Source organism: Gracilinanus agilis, chromosome 4 (genome assembly GCF_016433145.1).
Source record: "Gracilinanus agilis isolate LMUSP501 chromosome 4, AgileGrace, whole genome shotgun sequence".
NCBI lineage: Eukaryota > Metazoa > Chordata > Mammalia > Didelphimorphia > Didelphidae > Gracilinanus > Gracilinanus agilis.
In genome coordinates, this window is record NC_058133.1 from 376,705,241 (window position 1) to 376,725,004 (window position 19,764).

A 19,764-nucleotide genomic window follows, 5' to 3' on the forward strand; every position below is an offset into this window, starting at 1 on the left:
TTTGGAGCCACATGTGAGAATAGGGCACCTGAAATGTAATGGAATGGCATAGACAAGGTAAGCCTAATCTTCAGTTACACCTTGTCTACTGGCTGCTTCCCCACTGTCTACAAACACATCCGTGTCCTCTTTATCCTCCCAAAACCTTCACTTTACCTATTCATCCCTTCTCTTTCATGCCTAAATTCCTGGGAAAGGCTACCTATAATAGATGCTTCCACTCCCTTTCCTCTTATTCTCATCTTAACTCTTTGCAATATGATTTCTAACTTCACCATTCAATGAAAACTGCTTTCCAGATTTAGTAATGAGCTCTCTTACATATATGATGCCCTTTCATTTTAAAGGAGCTTTTCTTGATGTCTTTTGTTTTTAAAAATCATAATAATTTTCCCATTTATCCTTCCTCTCTCTCCTCCCAGAAGGCCATTAAATATAATAAATAATAATTGTTAAAAGACAAGAAAAAAAGAGGAAAAAATTAGCACACTGAAAAAAATCTGAAAATATATGCAACACTTGTGGACCTTTGACCTTTACAAAGAGGTAAGTTGGGAGTGTCCTCTAATGGCTTTTCTTTAGTCATGCTTGATTTTTTACAATTTCACTTTTGATTTTTCATTCATTTTTAATTTTTTTTATTGTTACTTCAGGTTATGTCGTTGTAGTCAATATGCAGATTATTTTCTTTGCTCTCCTTATTTCACTATGCATAAGTTTATATTGGTCTTCTTATGCTCTTCTATATTTTCTTTTGTCATTTATTATAGCACAGTAAGATTTTATACCATAGTTCCATACTTGTTTGTTGAGCCATTTCCCAATTGGTGGGCATCTACTTTGTAATTGTTTACTATCACAAAAATGCTGCTATAAATATTTTGGTGTAAAGATTTTTGTCTTGACTTTTGCGTTATACGCCCAGAAATGTAATCTCTGGGTCAAGGAGTATAGACATTTTAGTCACTTTATATAATTCCAAATGCTTGTCTAAATGGTTGTACCAATTCACAACCAACAATGAATTAATGTGCTTATCATCCCACAACTCCTCCAAAATTGACTAGTGCCATTTTTTTGTCATATTTCTAAGGAGTAAGATGAAACCTTGTTTTGATTTGCATTTCTCTTATTGATGGCTTGGAGCATTCTTTTATGTGATTGTTAATACTTTAGAATTCTTAAGCCTAATTTCAGCTGAATTGCTTTCCAGTTTTCCTAGTAGTTTTTTTTAAAAAAGTCAATAGAGAATCCTTTCCCAGGTGATTTGTGTTTTCTACTTTATCAAATTCTGGGTTTGATTGTTTTTTTTTTTTAAAGGGTAGTAAAACTGGAAATGAGTTTATTGAAGTCATCTTCAATCAGGGCTTGGGGAATTTGGGACCTTATAATAAACTATGTTACAATTTGAGATCTAGAACTTAGCATAAACCAGAGAAAAGGCACATTTGCAAAGTCATCTGAGTGATATTAAAGCTCAAGGAACTTCTAGATGCATCTAGTTGCTTCTTTTTTGCAAGTGTAGTAACTATCACTAGATATACACTTAGAAAGGAGTTCAAAATAAAGGAAGAGTCTTTCAGTCAATAGATGAAATTTATGACTCCTGCTTTCTTTTGCAATCTTAACATGAAAGGATTGGTTTATAGGTATGTTTAATTTTTTTAACTCATTGTTATCTGGAAATATTTCAGGTGTACATATGAAAAAATGTAAAGCTACAGGTCATGTATTAGGTTTGATTGTTTTTGATCCCCTTTGTCTTGTCTGTTTCACTGATTTATCTATATTTTTAAACTAAAACCAGATTTTTTTTAAAACCCTTACCTTCCATCTTAGAATTAATACTGTGTATTGGTTCTAAGGCAGAAGAGTGGTAAGGGCTAGGCAGTGGGGGTCAAGTGACTTGCCCAGGGTCACATGGCTAGGAAGTGTCTGAAGTCAGGTTTGAACCCATCTCTGGACCTTACTCAATCCACTGAGCCACCCAGCTGCCCTCTAAAACCATCTGTTTTTGAGAACTGTTGCTCTATAATATAATTTGAGGTCTGGAAGTGCTATTCCTCCTTCATCCCTGTCTCATTTTCCTTAATATTCTCAGTATTTTGGGTTTTTATTTATTTGTTTCGAAAATTTTATTTAATTGATTAATTTAGAATATTTTCCATGGTTACAAGACTCATGTTCTTTCCCTCCACTCCCCTTACCATCTCTCCCTCCCGTAGCCAATGTGCAATTTCACTGAATTTTACATGTGTCTTTGATCAAGGCCTATTTCCATTTTATTGATATTTGCACTAGGGTGATTGCTTAGAGTCAATATCCTTTTGGGGTTTTTTAAATGAAATTTTTAATTAAGATCTGTAGATCCCCTTGGTGATTTGATTAATATAGCATTAAAGTATAGATTAATTTTGATAATACTGTTATTTTTATTATATTGGTACAATCTGGCCATTAGCACTGAATATCAAGGAGCTTAGCCATGGAAGGTATGAGACATGGGTCAATAGCTGATGAGAATTAGCAGATCAAGTGAGTTTTTTGAGGAAAGGAAAAACACAAATTTATTTGTAAATAATAGGAGAGAAATCTGTAGAAATTAAGCAATTAAAGATTAGGTTTGTCTTGTCTATGCCATGCCATTAAACTCCAGCAATTTAAATTGCTTCCAGGTTCTGATGGGACGAGTTGTGTCCCCAAACACCAAATCCTGGCAGACAATTCCTGGTATAAAGTTACCATCTCTCTCTACAGAATACCTTTTTGCAGCCTTAGAATTGTTCATCAGTAGCAACCTCTTTCACCACTAAAACAAAATGCCTCCTTTTTTTTATTTCCCTGCTTTTTTCAATACTTCCTCCTTTTCCTCACCCACTCCCCTTCAGGCTTTCCTCTTCCTGAGAGACCATAGGAGTCACCTTTACCTCATTGCTATTGTGATTCTCCTGGTTCTATTCACTTCACTTTGCTTCAGTTCATATAAATCTTCCCAGGTTTTGTTTTGTTTTCTAAAGCATCCTGCTTATCAATTCTTACAGCTCAATTGTATTCCATCACAATCTTATACCACAGCTTGTCAGCCATTACTCAACTGTTCAACATCCCCTCAATTTCCAATTCTTTGTCACCACAAAAAGAGCTACTCTAAATATTTTTGTGCATATTGATTCCTTTTTCTTCTCTGATCTCTTTGGGATACAAACCTAGTCTTGGTATCGCTCAGTCAAAGGGTCTGCACAGTTTTGTAACCCTTTAGGCATACTGAACTACTTTTTTATAACTGGAGATCACATTTCCTTCTGCTATTACATCTTTCTTGTTTTTTTTTTTTTCTGATTATGTGCAAGGTCTTTAAGTTTCTCCTCTTGAGGTCTTGGGTATTTCCAGTCTTTCTCCTCATTTTCTTCCATCGCTAACTTTCTCACTCCCTCACTAGTGATGGTAGTTATCCTGGATGCTGGATCTCAGTGTTTGTTTCCTCCTTCACTGGACAATTAATGGTTCACCAACCTAGGTCTCTGTTTCAAGGGACTTCAGGAGGAACAGAGCAAGCTCCAGATGGATGCTGGACTCTATACTCTAGGTGTATTAGAGTGCCACACAACCCCCACACAAGTTTTTCTGCCTCATTCCCTCTGTTTCTCAGTTCTCTGGCTCAGAATTACAGAGCACTGCTGTGCTGCTAAAATTGCAGCCAGGGAAGATTTCTACCATTTGGATTTCAAATATCTATGTAACTGGAAGGAGATGGGGATCAGGATGTAGAGTTGAGCTCTATCCTAAGCCTATTGATCTCAATGTCAAGTTAATTAACTTCTCTAAATTCTCATACTTCTTGACCTCTGTGAGGTCTCTGACATTTTCAGTCACCTCTTCTTGATATTCTCTTCTGCTTTGTCTCCTTTGCTGTATCTTCATTCTAGTCACAACCCTCTAAAAAATGAGCATTCTCAAACATCGTATCTATGCTGATGATTCTCAGACTACTTGTCTAACCCCAACTTCTCTGCTGACCTCTGGCTTGTCTTGTTTCTCCAACTGCTTATTACTCGTCTGGGTATACCATCCTCCAGTCACCTAAGCTCCATATTTAATCAGTATTAAGTCCAGGCAAATTTATGTTCCTAATATTTCCTTTATATGCTTCCTTCTCTCCTCTGAGACTACCACCACACTGGTACCTTCATTCATCACTTCACATATATACTATTGCAAAAATCTCCCTACCTCAAGTCTCTCCTCCCCAGTTCATCCTCTACTCAGAAGTCCAATTGATCTTTCTTAACACAAGTCTGACCATATTCACTCCAGTCATTCCTTATTATCATCAGGATCAAATATAATATCCTCTGAACTGAAGCCCCTCATAACCTGGGCCCCTTTCTACCATTCCAGCCTTCTTACCCTGTACTCTCCTCTATGTATTCTGTGATCCAGGGACACTGGCTTCCTTGCAGTTCCTTGAATGTGGCACTCTATCTCTTGATTCCAAGCATATTAATTTATTGTCCCCTGAACTTGGAACACTCTCCCTCTTCATCTATATCTCTTATCTTCCCTGGTTTCCTTCAAGTCTTAGCTTAAGTTCTACATTCTGCAAAAAAAGCTTTTCATGGTCTTCTTTAATCTCAGTGCCTCTATCTAAGGCTATTCTCAATGTATATCTTGTTTGTGTAAATCTTATTTGTACACAGTTGTTTGTATATTGTCTCCTTCATTAGACTGTGAGCTCATTGAGGACAGGGACTCATTTTTCCCTTTCTTTGAATTACCAAAGCTTCATATAGTACCTGACGCATAGTAGGTACTTATGAAATACTAGTAGATTGATCAATTGATTATTAATACTATTGAAATATTAAAGTTTCCTGTGGCTAAAATACATATCAATTTGCATAGTTTCCATGCCATTTTCAGTAAAATCTATTAAATATTGAGTACCATAAAGATTCTTTATACTCTGATGACAAATGTATTTTTTAAGGAAACTGAATGCTTAATAATAACGAATAAAAATGAAAGTACTTGGTACTTCTAATGGGTTTTATTTTCTTAAAAGAACAAAAGACTGACAAATGGAAGCAACGTCAGGAATGTGCTATGCATTCTGCTGGTAGCAGTGGCATATAAATCAGGGAAGGAAGCTATTGAAATGTATTTGTTATAACTACATCTTGTAATGGAAGGTGAAATCTGCGTCAGCCAAAGGCTGGTCATGACCTTATTAAAGCGTGTAGGGTGTGAGATAAAAATAGCAATTGTTGGACCTCAAAAGGAAAAGAAGAGTAGCTAAGTCAACTGGCAACATTCCTTTACTTTGACTTCCACTGAATAATCAAAGACAGAAGGTCAAGTAAGAAGCCTCTGAAAGCACAGTGTGGTCAATAAAGACCCAAATCTGAAGCTGGGAAAACCTGGCTTGAATTCTGCCCCAGGCAGTAAAGGAATGTTTTTGAACCTCATTCTCAGAGGGATAATAATATGACAAAAGTCAAAGGGTTGTAGTGAAGAGCAAATGAGATAATAAAGGTGCTTTGCAAACCTTAAGGGTCTACATAAATGTGAGACCATATTTTACCGATCTTGCCAAAGGGAAGAAAAAACCCCACACAATTCTTGGATATCTAAATGTCTGCAAACCAATGAAAATACTACTGAAATGTCTCTTAGAGCAGAAAACAAATAAACTGTACAATTACTTCTTATCTTGCTATTAAGGTTTGTATTATAAATTCTGAAGAAATGTTCTTGCTAAGAATATTTATGGTTTTTCAATCTAGCAATCTTGTACTTATGAGGTCCAAGAGAAGAGATTGCCTTTTGAGGCTTTATGCCATACCAGTAATGGTGTGGAGTATAAATGCCTTAGAGAATCAACACTACAACTTCTCATCACTCCTCCTGTCATCTCTCCCAATTAAGTTGAAACATAGCTAATTAAGGGTCACTAGAGAACTAATTTGAGGCAGAATATCTCCTTTAGGAACTACAGGACCATAATAATAGAAAGATCCCCCAAAATATTCAGCTTACTTGCCCTATAGTAGGGCTCATCTTTGTCTTATAATTTTTTTTTTATTCCATGTCACCAAAGGGCTAAATTTGCTAATTCTCTTAATTAAAAGTCAAACATGCCTGGTGTGGCATATAGTCCCTACTCCTGGGGAGGCTGTTTGGATTGCTTGAGCTTGAAAGTTCTGAGCTAAAACTTGGATGTTCTCATTAAGTTGGGCATCAATATGGTGAACCCCCAGGAGTAGAGGGGTCAATGGCCTAAGGATGGGTGAACAGAATAGATTAAACCTTCCGGGTCAACCTGTATGGAGATTAGAGTTATGAAAGGTTGATTAATTTCCAGTCTGGGCAAGATAGGGAGACCAGTCTGGAAAAAAAAGTCAAACAATTTATTTGGAAATAAGAAATATATTGTAAAGGGAATTCTCATTTAGATAAGTGTTGGACCCTGAGGTCCCTCCCATATGAGAATGTATGATTCTGTGAAAATCTAGAAAATGGAAATCTGTACACCTAGGAAAAGAGGAAGATTATTTGATACCCCTAGCAGATATTATATTTCCAGGAACATGTTAAAATGAATGTTAATACTAAATTTTTATGTGCTAAATTTAAAATATTAAGCAAAAGAACGTAAGTGGATTCGAAATTTAAAAATTTATTGAAGTCAAGATTAATTTCTGAAAAGGTATCCAACTATTAGCATACATCTTCATTTTGTTAGTTGACATTGTACCTCAATGAATTTCTGAAAATGAATTCAAACTTCATTATTTACAGATGCTATTAACTGAAGGGTAGGTGAAATTGTAGGAGAAACTGATTTGCCATTCAAAATGGTGTGTATTTAGCAAGGAACCCTAGATTAACATTGGGAGCTCTTAGGCTTTTTCTTTATTAATTATCACAATGTATAATTAAAATGTTCTCTAAATTCAAAAATAAAAATTCTACAGATGAAGGATGTGATTAAAAATCTAGTCCATATTATGTGTATTTTTAGCTAATTAATCTGTAGTACAAATATTTAGTAGGGGTTGGGGGGAATAAAAATGGAATATTGCTAAAAGATCCTTTTTTCTGGACATTAGGGAAGTTTATTTTCATAAGCCTGAATATTTTGAATGAATGATTTTTTGACTTCTAATGCAAATTCATCAGGCCAATCAGTTATTTAATTTATTAGGAATATATGAGCAGAGATTCAGTCCTGGGATTTGGCCATCTGAAGGGCAATGAAGACAAATATGCTCTCAGGTTGGTGAGCTGACTAATACACCTGCCACATAAGTCTCAGTCACTTTCAAATGTCAATGAGGAGAAAATGCAGAGATCAGTCCTCAAGGAGAAGCTGTAATGAATGTTTTTGATCTCAGGCAGGAAGAGACAGTGGATTTTAGTTTTAGGTTTTTTTTTTATTGTTAAACCAGAGCAATGATTATTTTAGTGGGAAAATGAGGGGAGGAAGATGCAATATAAATTAAAGTGAAAAACTAAAAAAAAATGAATTCATGATTTTTGAAAATATGGTAGAAAGGTTGGGGATATATGAATTTATTTATTTAGTCCCTTCTTTGTGCCAGGCATTATGTCTTGCTATTTGATTGATAAACAAGATATAATGTTCTCTGAGATGAAGAGAAAAATCTAAGAGGTAGAGAGCATGAATAGAGAGTTTTGTTTCATTTTTACATGGACAAAATATTTTGCCTTAAAAGGGTAGCTATCAGAGTAGAGTGCTATATTTAATAAGGGACTTACTAACCTTTTCAACCTAGGTTCAAGTCCTCCCTCAGATACTTATTAACTATGGGACTTTGGACAAGTCACTTAACCTCTCAGCTTTGATTTCCTCTTTTATTAAATGGGAATGATAATAATTCTATCATATTGTTGTTGCCAGGATTAAATAACAGAAATTATGTAAAGTGCTTTCAGTCCTTTAAGTACTACATAAATGTTAATTATAATGATGATGATGGTATCAATTTTTCCATTCTTATTGAAATTCTTCAGTCTGACTTTTTTTTTTTTTTAACCCATTTGAGGTTTTCTTGGCAAAAAAACACTGGAGTGGCTTGCCATTTCCTTCTCCAGCTCATTTTACAAAAGAGGAACTGAAGTAAACAAGGTTAAGTGACTTGTCTAGAGTCACACAGTAAATGTCTTGAGGCTAGTTTGAAATCATGAAGATAAATATTCTTGATTTTAAGACCAGTGCTCTATCCAATGTGCCACCTAACTGTCCATTATTATTATATTGCATATTAATATCATTATTACCATAGATATATTTTTGTATTTACTTATCTTTGTCCAAGTCTTTCCCTGGTAGAATGTAAGTTTCTTGAAGATAAGATCTCTTGCTTTTACTTTGTTTCCCTAACACATAATACCTTACCTTCATAAATGCTTGTTTGTTGTTGACAGATAGGATTGAAGAGTTTCATATAAAGGATTTAGATATGATCAGGGAGTTTTAGAGAGTAGATCTAGAAGAAATAAATGGTTATACAAATTTGTTTTTCTTCAAAAGTTTCAGAGCAAACACTTTTCAGAAAAAAACATCCTTTTCAACAAATAGTATGTTATAGTTGAAAAAGTACTGACTGAAATCAGAGGAGCTGGGTTCAAATTCTCCTATCACTTATGTGACCTTGAACAAGACACTTAAATTTTCTTGCCCTTAGGTTCTTCATATAAAAAAATTAGAGGGTTATATTAGATAACCTCTCGGTTCCCTACAAGTTCTTAGGTTCTGATGCCATGAACTTGTTTTCTATGTGATTGACAAAAGAATGGCATGTCCTTGATGAAAGTTTCAGTAAAATGTTATCCTATGGAAATTTCCCTATTCTGTCACACCTCAAAGATCTTTTGATAATTGTTTTTGTTGTTCAGTCATGTCTGACTCTTCACAATCCCATTTAAGATTTTCTTGGCAAAGAAAACTTTTCCAACTCATTTTATAGACAAGGAAACTGAGGCAAACAGGGTTAAGTGACTTGTTTGAGGCTGGATTTGAACTCTGAAAGCCTGGCATTCTGTCCTCTGCACCACCTAACTGCCCAAAAAAACTGATACTGAAAATAAAACAAAAATGTCTTGGGGCTCACCGTGGGAACATCTGGATGAATCTTATCCCAGCACCAATGGAGACTGTTAGGCATAGCCAGGTGTTACCAGTCAAAGAATGAGAAGTGCTGGGAATGTAGACAGATAAAAGGCCAAACCCCAAAAATACCTTTGTCAAGAATATCAAAAATCTTTTCTTCCTTCAACAAATTCTGCTGATTTGACACACTTTTCCTCAATATAGTTTGCTCTCCTTATTTAGTATTACCCACAAAATACTTTTTTGGGTTTGTTTACTATATGATCATTTTAAGTATTGAATTTTTAATGTGCTTTTTCACTATGTCAGTATGAAGAGACTTTTAAACATTAATCTTTATATTAAGGGGAAAATGTTGGATTTTAATCTACTTGAAATCAAAACTATTTCCTTTGGACTTCTATGCCTTTATAAGATTTTTTACTGCAAATTGTCAAAGACCTTTTCTGCATCTATTGTAATTATCATGCATATTTTTGTTTTAATAGGATTAATTATGTTGATTGTTTTCCTAATGTTGAATCCCTTGGAGAAACCTAACCTTGTCATGATGAATTATTTCTTGAATTTTTGCTGAAGTCTATTGGACAAGATTTTGTTCAAAATTTTGAATTGATATTCATTAATGATATTGCTTCATAGTTCTCTTTCTGTGTTTTATCTTTCCTTGTTTTGCTATTAGGACTATACTTGTCTTATAAAAGGAATATGGAAAGGTTCATTCTTTTTCTATTTTTGAGAAAATTTTATGTAATATGGAAATTAATCATTCTTTAAAGTTTGATAGACTTCTGTGGATACATCAGACCTAAGAATCCTTCCTCACATTTTTTGGTAGTTTCCTTATGGCTAGATTTATTTCTTTATCTGAGACTAGATTATTTAAGATCTCTTTTTGGCCAGTCAGTTGGTCAGTCAGTAAGCACTTATCAAATGTTAATTATTCATTGTTATCAAATGACAAATTTATTAAATTTATTAAACTGTGCTAAGCATTGGGGATACAATAGAAAGGAAAAGATTGTCTCACCTTCAAGGAGTTTACAGTCTAATGCTAATCTCATACTTGTTAGTTTTTAAATTTCACTTTTGTACCTTTTCTAAAGAGGGTTTCTTTCCCTCATTCTCTTCATTATTTATCTTTATGTCTATTCTAGACTTTTTTCTATGATTCATGGCTCTTATATTCCTTTTTTATTCCCTATATTTCTCATGAAATCAAAGCTTCTAAGGTACCCATGTGGTGTTTCCTTTTCTAAATAGTTTGTGTTAAGGTCTTGAAATCTTGCCTCTCAGTCCTTTTTATTTTGTGCTTTCACTCTCAGAAATATGAGAGGATAGAAGTATAAATACATGGTAGGATTATTCTTATGTCCCTGATTATTATAATTTTAAATTCTTATCTTCTGTCTTAGACAATTAAGTATTGGTTCCAAGGCAGAAGAGTGGTAAGGGCTAGGAAATTGGGGCTAAGTGACTTACCCAGGGTCACATAGCTAGGAAGTGTCAGGTCAGATTTGAACCCAAGACCTCCTTTTTCAAAGCCTGATTATTCACTGAACTACCTACCAGCCACTATAGGTCTCTGATTATGCAATTCATTGCTACTCTTTGCCTTTTCTATGATAATCTTTCTCCCATTTTCCATAAAGTCTCCTCTCTGGACTCATTCCCATCTTGTCTTCTAGATGTCAGTTGTCCATAGGAATTCTAATTTCCCTTCTCCTGAGGCAGAATAAGCAATTTCCCTAAGCATCCGAACCTTGTAGCTTATGCCCATTTTAATTTTAATATATTAATCTCCCTTTAAAGAATCTCCTCTATCACTGAGAGTGGTCTTCAGTGGAACTCCCTCCAGCCTCTAAAACAAGACTTCTCCCTTTCTTTGCTTTCATTTCAGTTCTCCCTTTTGCCTCCTCATCTTTCTCCAGTAGATCCTTTTCTTCCCAAGATACTATTGAATTTATTTTCTCTTGATTGTTAACTTTTGATTTGATTATGTGTCCATGACATTTCCTTTTATCTCCTGCCCTGCTTCCCTTTTATGTGCTCTTCCATTCTGCAATTTAGTCCCACAAAAACCATTGATTCACCTGTAGGTGCTGTGTTATATAAGGTTTAGTCAATGATATTTCATGCCTATTTCCTCTACCATTTCTTCTCTTTTAGCTTCCATTTTTACTCTTGTCACTTTCTGTACGTTCAGAAATAAATCACCTAACAGTCTCTGTTGTTCTGTTTCCATTTACTTTTCTTGTATTTTTATTGTCTGAATGTTTGAAGATCAAATAAATTACTCAGGTTTCCATTGAAGGCGTGTTTTAAATGTCTCTTTTTGTACTGAATATCGTTCTTTTTTCATTTATTAATAGTTAGGTTCAGGGTTGCGGGGCATGTCAACTCGGGTTGCATCTTGAGCTCCTTTGCTCTTTGGACTATGTCATTCTACTCTATCCTATGCTCTCTAGTGGGTGCAAAATAGTCTTGTGTTATTCAGATGTCCTTGCTTTTATATTTGAAGGTCTTTCAGTCCCTTGCAGAATCTGGAATTGTTCAATTTATCTTCATTGTGTTTTAGAGTTTTCTGCAAGTGGTTTTGAGTCTTTTTCCCCCCTAAAGGCAATCTATGTATTCTTTTGATTGGCTTTTTGTTTTCTGTGTTCAGAATTCCAGGCAATTTAAAAAAAACCATTTCTCCCTCCCTCTCTCCAACCTGCCCCAAGACTTTATTACATATTTTTTTCCATTTGCCTGTAGAGACAATTTTTGATATTTGTTTTCTGGCATTTTGTGATCTGAATTCTTTCTTTCTTCCATCTCCCCTCCAAGGCAGCTAACAATATGATATAGGTCATACATGTGCTGTCATGCTATATATTTCTATATTCATCATGCTGTGAGTGAAGACAGTTTCAATCTGCATTTAAACTCTATCAGTTCCTTTTTTGGCAGTAGATAGCATTTATCATCATGAGTCCCTTGTCTCAAGATCTCTTTATCATCTCTAATAATCTGATAAGGACAGTTTAGTTGATAAGAAAATAATGGACACTGAACATCTTTTAGCTCATGCTTCCAGCTCTGGCTCCAGGATCATGGAGTTTATTATATATATTTCAAGACTCATTTCACACAAAAGAACTACCCCCCCCCAAAACTTTGCAGATGCGCAGAAGTTATAAATTATGTCATATCAAAATACAAAAGGTCTCATTGGCTTCAGAAGAGACCAAGGCCAAGGCTACATTTTGACTGGGTTCTTATCAGAAAGCCAAGTTGGAGAATATTTTTCTCAGGTTGAATTGCTCCTGCTAAGATTTTGGCCTTGGCTATACCAGGCAGCTGCATTCCTGGCCAAAGGGGGAGAGTGTTAACCTTTTAAACACTGGTCCGTTAGGAACCTAAAGCTCTTCAATAAGGCCACAATGCTTTTCAACAAGAAATCACAAGGATCACAAAAAGGGTCAAAGGAGGAGTTTCAGATTTTTATCTATTTAAGACTCTGTTTCTCCTATTTGCTTCCCACACCTTTAGAGTTGTCTTGGATAAGGATCTAAGCATTGGTGATAGTAGTTTTCATTTGTGGTTGATTATCATACAATATTGATGTTACTGTGTACAATGTTCTGCTCACTTTACTCTGCATGAGTTCATACAAGTCTTTCCAAGTTTTTCTGATATCATCCTCTTCATTATTTCTTATGTAACAATAGTTTTTCATTAAAATCATGTAATATAACATATTCAATCATACCTTAATTGATGGGCATCCTCTTAATTCCTACTTCTTTGCCACCACAAAAGAGCTGCTATAAATATTTTACACAAATGGGTTCTTTTCAACTATCTTATATCTTTGGGATACAGACCTAGTTTGATGAGTCAAAAGATATGCAAAGTTTTATGGCCCTTTGGGAATGGTTCCAAATTGCTTTCCAGAACAGTTGTATCAGTTCACAGCTCCACCAACAGTGTATTAACATCCTCCTTTTCCCACATCCCCTCCAACATTTATTATTTTCCCTTTTTGTCACATTGACCAGTTTTGATATCATTTCTTTTTTTTTTTTTAATTTTTTTTTTTAATTTTAAACCCTTAACTTCTGTGTATTGACTTATAGGTGGAAGATTGGTAAAGGTAGGCAATGGGGGTCAAGTGACTTGCCCAGGGTCACACAGCTGGGAAGTGTCTGAGGCCAGATTTGAACCTAGGACCTCCTGTCTCTAGGCCTGGCTCTCAATCCACTGAGCTACCCAGCTGCCCCCTTGATATCATTTCTTAAATTTAGTATGCGAGATTTTTTAAACTGATCTTTAGAGAAACTTACAATTATTAATTTTTCCATGAATTTTTACTTTGAGATCATGTTTTCCTTATATAGGGATTATATTTTCTAACATTAATGCTTTTTGCTTTTCTTTTTCCAGATTATCCTTCTATTTTGTCTATTTGCATTTTCAATCGGTTGATCTCTTTTGTCCCTATGATAAGGTCAGCCCACATGAAATGATCTTTTCCTCCTAATCTATCAATTATTTCTATTGTGTAAAGCATAAATTCTACTTTCAAAATTTGTGTTTCTTTTTTTCTTTTAAAGGATTCAGGAACACACAGTTGTGATTTTTATGTTCTTGTGACTCTATATGGTCTCCTGCCTCATCAGGTGTTCATTTTCCCTTTTCTTGTAATATTTATTCATAATATTTGGACTTGTTTAACTGATCTGAGACAATATTTCCTTTTTTTATTAATATCTTATTTGTTGATCTGCTTATAATCAGTCTTTGAGTTCTTCATCCTGAGATCTTTAGAATTTTCAATTTTTTCTCTTTATGTTCCTCCACTTTCTTTCCGACTCCTTTTGATTGTGGTTTCTTTGAGAGCTGGACCCTAAAGCTGTCTTAATTCCTCACCAGCCTCAGCCTCTGCCCCAAATGACTCCTATCATGGTTCAATCGTGCCCAACTCTTTGTGACCCCATTTGAGGTTTTCTTGGTACAGATACTGGTGTGTTTGCCATTTCCTTCTCTAATTCATTTTACAGATGAGGAAACTGAGTCAAAAGGAGTTAAGTGACTTGCCCAGAGTTACCCAGCTATTAAGTATGTGAGACTGGATTTGAATTCAAGACTTCTTGACTCTAACTCTGGTGCTCTAACTACTAGCTGCCCAAATGTCTTCAATGGAGACATAACTGGCCCTGGCTGGATACTGCCTGAAAGTTGTCCATACTGGCATCCTGCCTCAGTTCCCTCTGTTCCTTGAATTGTTGGATTGAATAATTTCCAGGGGTAAAACCCAATCAAAGCAACCCAAGCGTGATAGAGAGTCACTCCCAGTAGTGTCCTTTCCCTGTGTTCCTTAGCTCTCTGATTAAGCTCTGTTGTAGCATAGAGCTCTGATACACTGTAGTCCCAGGCAGGGAAGCTTCTGCTTTTTGGTTTTTCACCATGGGTGGTAGAACAAAGATAAATTATGTGGCAAACCTGTGGATTGACTTTTGTAGCTTTATCGAGAGCACACAGGTTTGTGGGAAAGGAAGTGTTGTGTGAGCGCAGGAGGAGTTCGGGATCAAACTTCTCTGCTGTTATTTTATCCGGATGCTACTTTGTTTATGTCACTGGTGTCTTTTACCATGGAGGCAGCTAAAACTGCTTTATCTCTCATGCCTAACTCCTGTCTGGGAGAGATTTGAGAGGTCATAAGTACCAGTGTCTAGTCCTTCATTTTTATTGGTTTCATGACCTCCTTTAAGTTCACTATTAGTCTGGATTGCATTTATTAAGCCACTACTACACGAGAAGCAGCTAGTGCTATAGTGTACAGAGCCCTGGTTTGGGAATCAAGAAAACCTGAGTTTAAATCTGGCCTCAGACACTTGCTAATAACTGTGTGATACTGGGCAAGTCACTTAATCCTGTTTGCCTCAATTTCCTCATCTGTAAAATGAACTGGAGAAAGAAATGGCAACCCATTTCAGTATCTTTCCCAAGATAATTCCAAATAGGATCCCAAAGAGTTGGACGTGACTGAAAATAGCCGAACAGCAACAGGAAAGGCACTATGTGAAGTATTAGGGATAAAAATACAACAATAAGAGTCCACATCTTCAGAGGGTTTTTATATCATATTATATATATTATAAAAATATATAATGGTTTCTCTGAAGCTCTCACTCTTATAACATCTTAAAACATTACATATTCCTCTTATGTAGAGAGGAATGTAATTTGCATACAGTTCTATGAAAGAAATATTTATGCAAAGTGACAATAAAATAATTCTTAAGAGGAAGAAATAATAACAAGAGAGGCTAAAGGAAAGGTATTGTGTAAAAGATGGTTTCAGGTTTTTTCGTTTTGTTTTTTAAGGAAGCTACAGATTCTTTCTACTAGAGATGAGCAAGGGAGTTCATTCCAGCACAGGGGACCACTTATGTAAAAGCAGAGAAGGCAGGAGACGGAAGAGAATAGGCAGCTAACAGTTCAACTTGAATGAATGGAGAGTGGAGAATGGGAAATAATATGAAAAAGAAATGGAGAATTAGATGAGAGCCACATAATCAAGAGCATTATATATTGGATTGAGGATTTTCTATTTTATTCTACAGAAAACAAAAAGTCACTGAAGATTTTTGAGTAGCAAAAAGAACTTAATTATGTCCTAGACCAGTGGTTCCGAAACTTTTTTGGTCTACTGCCCCCTTTCCAGAAAAAATATTACTTGGCCCCCTGGAAATTAACTTTTAAAAAATTTTAATAACAATAGGAAAGATAAATGCACCTTTGGCCATCACCGCTCCCCTGTATCGCTGCAGCACCCACCAGGGGGCGGTGGCACCCACTTTGGGAATCACTGCACTAGAGGAAACTAGTAAAATATCTGATTAATATTTTTCCCCATATCTTATATTTAAAAAGCCTTATTTCACAATATGTAGCATACCATAGGGTGATAAGCAAGTTATAAGTGTTTCTATTAAGCACAAATATTTGAATGAAACTGTTATAGCAAAAATGTGAATGTCGCCTCAAATGATTTATACTGTAACCATGTTAATTCCTGCCTATCCTGTGTAATTTGTATATATCCTCTCACAAATAATTCATCAGAGGGAAACCCTCTAAGGATGCTGGATGACTTCCTTGATTTCTCCCAGCATCAGTTAGAAGTAAAGCACAACTGCTGCCTACAGGTTACCTCCACAGGTATCTTTTGCTCTCACCACATGAATATCCCTTCTCTTTCTTTTCCCAATTATAAATTTCTCTGGCATATTTTTCTTTGCTTGGATCTTTAATTGCACCCCCTGCTGTACCTACCAGCAAGTTGCTTCCATGGTTATTCTTTCTTTCTCTCTAACATTTTCACTCTCTACCTGAAAACATATCTAGTTCTCTCTCATCCTTAAAAATCTTTCCCTAAATGGCTGAATGAGTCATATATTACTGTGCTGTAAGAACTTAGGAAAGGAGATGTTTCAGAGAAATCTGGGAAAACTTATAGAAACTGATAAGAGTGAAATATGTGGAATCAGGGCAACAATACAGCCATATTGTAAAGACAAACAATGTTGAAAGACTTAAGAGTTCTGACCAACACGATGACCAACAATGATTCTAGAAAACTAATAACAAAGCATTCCATCCAATTCATGATAGAGAGGTAATAGATTCAAGGTGAAGAATGAGGCAGGAATTTGTTTTGCTATACCATGCATATTTGTTTCAAAAGTTTCATTTTTCTTTTTCAGTGTTTAACGGAGGGGGAAGGGAGAGAAATTTTTTGTTCATTTAAAATTCTAAAATCCTTCCATTAACCTTGTTGCAGATATTTCCTTCTTTTATTTTATTTTATTTTTTTTTAATTTTAAACCCGTAACTTGTGTGTATTGACTTATAGGTGGAAGAGTGGTAAGGGTAGGCAATGGGGGTCAAGTGACTTGCCCAGGGTCTCACAGCTGGGAAGTATCTGAGGCTGGATTTGAACCTAGGACCTCCCGTCTCTAGGCCTGGCTCTCAATCCACTGAGCTACCCTGCTGCCCCTCCCTTCTTTTTTCATAGCCAAACTCCTAGAACAAGTTTGTTTATTGTCTGCACCTCTTCTCTTCTTACTTGCCTCTCAAACTCTTGTAGTTTCATTTTTAGACCTCAAGACTACTGAAATTGATTCCACCAAAGTTACTAATGCTCTTTTAATCATAAAATCCAGGGACTTTTTTTTCAATTCTCATTCTACTTGACCCCTCCATATTTTTTTATACTATTGACTACCCTCTGTACCTGTATACTGCAAGCTTGTGAAAATGGGCATGGGCAAATGAGAACGATTTGTTCCAACAGCCATGAAGGTGGCTGAAGAAGGCACGGTGAAGCACTTGGAGCTTGGTCAGACATAGAATACAGCAAGGTCATCCACCGTATCCTGGGCCATTGCCAGTCCTGACTTTTATCTTGCCCCTGGACTTCAAAGACTTTGGAAGAGAAAGTGAGGCTGAGCACTTTGTGGAACTCAACCTCAATAAATCCAACTCGCCTTGAAAATGAAGGATGAGTATCAGTTGTAAGTGACTTTATTCTCTCATGGTCTCCTTCTGAGTCTCCTTTACTAAATCATCATCCATACCCCACACTCTGATTTATGAGTGTCTCCCAAGGCTCTGTCTGGGGCTTTCTTTTCTTCTGGGGATTGTAGAAAAAGGAAGAGGGCCTTTGGCAGAGCTATTGCTTCTAGGATCAAAGACAAACTACCCTGTTTTGATATTTAAAGTCCTTCAAAACTTAGATCCAACTTCTCTTTCTAGGCTTATTACACATTGCTCTCTTTTGTCTAGTCTTTTTATTACTCCTGACCCAGCAGAGAACATTCCGCCTCTCATTTCCTTGACTTTGGACAAGTTATCAGCTAAGTGGCACAATGCATACACAGAGAGGATCTTGGAGTTAGGAAGAATTTGCTCAAATGCTACCTAAGGTTACCTGTGTAACCTTGGGTAAGTCACTTAACCCTATTTTCCCATCTATAAAATAGGAATAATATTACCAAACTTATAGGATTGTTGTGAGGATTAAATGAGAACTTATAATGCACTTTGCCAACCTTAAGTTTCTATATATTATTTTGAACATACCTGAAATGTATTGCCTCAAAGTACTCTATCCTAGCCTGTTAGAATCCCCAGGGCCCATCAAGTGCCACCTCCTCCATCACACTCTTCTAGACTGCTAATGTGTCCTGAAATTTTCATATATCCATTTTTCACACATTTTGTATTATACAAATAATTTCTTCAATAGAACCTTCTAGAAGACTCTTAAGTTTCCTTGAATCCAGGAAGTGTTTGGTTTTTATCTTTGTAACCCAGGACCTGGCTGAGAAATAGATGCTTAATAGATACTTGTTGAATTGATTCATTTATTGGCATTGCACCCATAAGTGTGCCTACTTTATTTTGGGAGACTTTGGCCTACTTGGCCAGTCTCAGCACCAACCTGTGAATTTTCTTGAATGGCTTAGCAGCCTGTTAACAATGTTTTTTACTGGAATTTTCTTATGCTGGCAAGCAGAGAATATTAATTGATCTGGTGTTTTTTCAATTTTATCAATGCCCCAACACACCCACTATTTCCCTCCCCCTTGTTCAAATCTTTTGTTAGGGTCAAAAGAAAAAAAGTTTGAGGGGGAAGGTGAGGTTATTTATTCCCTGATAGTACCTTGGAAGACACTATCCCTAGGAGAGCTGTTTTCTTTTTCCTTAGAAAATAGCAGGGATTGCAGCTGTTGCTGATAATAATCATTATCCTCAATTCATGTTTATTGAGCAACCTGCTGGGTGTATGGGACTGGCACTATATTAAGGACTTTAGTTTGCCAAATGTCTGACATAGTCTATCAATCATGGGCCCAAAATGTACATTGGGTGACGATAGAGCCCAGCATCTTTGGATGATGCTACTATAATCTGGTCCTTCTAAGAGTCCTCATAATTTGAGGAAATAAAAATGTAATTATTATATTATGCTATGATTTGGAACCTCTAAGCCCTTATTATTTCATCATAAATGTTATAAAAAGATAATAGAAAGCATTCCTATGTTTTGTGGATGGGGAGTGGTTTGCAGCTGAACTGTTAGATCTCAGGGAACATGCTGGCTTCTGTTTCCTGAATCCTCTTTCCTCCACTCCCCAATAGTATTGCTGCGTTGTTTTTGATATAAGGTTTCTCTCAGTGGATCTGCCCTATTCATCTTGATTTATAATTTCTCATTATTATCATTACTAGGCAGAACTGAATATCGAAAGCCAAATGGGAAAAGACAAGTTATGCAAATTGGTTAGGAGCCTCAGAAAGGACTTTAATGGATTTGCAAATGGAGCACATCAAGAAGATATTAAAACAACTTTTAATATAAACGTTAGAGGGAGGAAATCACTAAATCTTGAAACCTGGAAAACATTGTTAAAGGTAAATGGACTCATTTATTCTTCAACTTTCCAGCATGATTCCCTAGTTACTCATTTTCTTTCTCAGCCTTAGTATAGCCTTGCTTTTAAAATTCTAGTTTATGAGGGTATATTTGTGCTGTTTTAGCTTCTTTCCTCATTAGGTGATAAGATCCTTAGATAAGG

The 19,764-nt window shown here is 35.9% G+C and overlaps 1 long non-coding RNA gene across 1 annotated transcript; it reads left to right on the forward strand.

Annotated features, from left to right (window-relative positions):
- Nucleotides 1-463: 463 nt before the first annotated feature.
- LOC123246985 lies at nucleotides 464-19,499 on the forward strand. The gene is made up of 3 exons (XR_006506130.1): nucleotides 464-546; nucleotides 17,478-17,697; nucleotides 19,418-19,499. It is a non-coding gene; the product is annotated as an uncharacterized LOC123246985 (long non-coding RNA).
- Nucleotides 19,500-19,764: the final 265 nt, after the last annotated feature.